Source organism: Lipotes vexillifer, unplaced genomic scaffold, assembly GCF_000442215.2.
Source record: "Lipotes vexillifer unplaced genomic scaffold, Lipotes_vexillifer_v1.1 scaffold232, whole genome shotgun sequence".
Taxonomy (NCBI): Eukaryota; Metazoa; Chordata; class Mammalia; order Artiodactyla; family Lipotidae; genus Lipotes; species Lipotes vexillifer.
This window is the reverse complement of record NW_006793997.1, coordinates 6,898-8,158: the sequence shown is the minus strand read 5'-3', so window position 1 is coordinate 8,158 and position 1,261 is coordinate 6,898.

Below are 1,261 nucleotides of genomic sequence, written 5' to 3'. Positions count from 1 at the left end.
ACTGTTGTGGCCTCTCCCATTGCGGAGCACAGGCTCTGGACGCGCAGGCTCAGCGGCCATGGCTCACGGGCCCAGCCACTCTGCGGCATGTGGGATCTTCACGGACTGGGCCACAAACCCGTGTCCCCTGCATTGGCAGACTCAACCACTGCGCCACCAGGGAAGCCCCTGCTCTCTTCTGAACCCAGAGTTCAGAGCCACTGCCCAGTCTAGCAAGTGTTTGGTGGCTTGACTTCCCTAGATATTTGGAGACATCCTCAGCAGCTGCCCACTAGTCTTACTTCCTAAGAGCTTTCAGCTGGCCCTCCAAAGGACAGGTCACCAGAGTATCGGGGCACTTGTGATCTCACTCACTGCCAGTGGGAGTGTAACCACTTGGCCCTTTTTTTTTTTTTTACCACTTGGCCCTTTTGATAAAGCTATTTGGTAATCATATCCGGTACCATAAAAACTGGTCATACCTTTTAATTCAGAAACTCCATCTTTGGGAATCGCTACAAAAGAAAGTGTTCAAGGGCTTCCCTGGTGGCGCAGTGGTTGGGAGTCCGCCTGCCGATGCAGGGGACACGGGTTCGTGCCCCGGTCCGGGAAGATCCCACATGCTGCGGATTGGCTGGGCCCGTGAGCCATGGCCTCTGAGCCTGCACGTCCAGAGCTTGTGCTCCACAACGGGAGAGGCCACAACAGTGAGAGGCCCGCATACCGCAAAAAAAAAAAAAAAAAAAAAAAAAGTATTCAAAAGATGTTTCCTGTAGCATTGTTTAAAACAGTGGGGAAAAATGGGGAAAAAAATTAATGCCTAACTAATAGGGCAATGATTAACTAAATTGTGGTAGGTTAACTCAATAACATATTATGTGGTCATTAAAAATACATGTTGGGGAAAACTTGAGCTAAATTAATTTTAAATCAGAATAAAAATAATATATGTAGAGTGGAGAACCACAACTTGGAAATGTAAAGGAAAATCTACAGATGGAAAAAAGACTGGAGGGAGATACACTAAAATGTTAATTTTCCTGAGTATTGAAAATAATGGATGATAGATTTTTCCTTTCCTCTACATTTCTCTATTTTCCAACTTTTCTCAGTAAGTATATTTAACTCTTTTAATGAAAAAATTATTTTAAAGAAATAATCACCCAATACCGTACTCTGACTCATGTCTTGTCCTTCCTCCACATACCAACACATCAACTCCAAATGCTAGTGTGTTATGTCTCACCCAGGAAAGATACAGGGACCTGAAGCCATGTCTCAG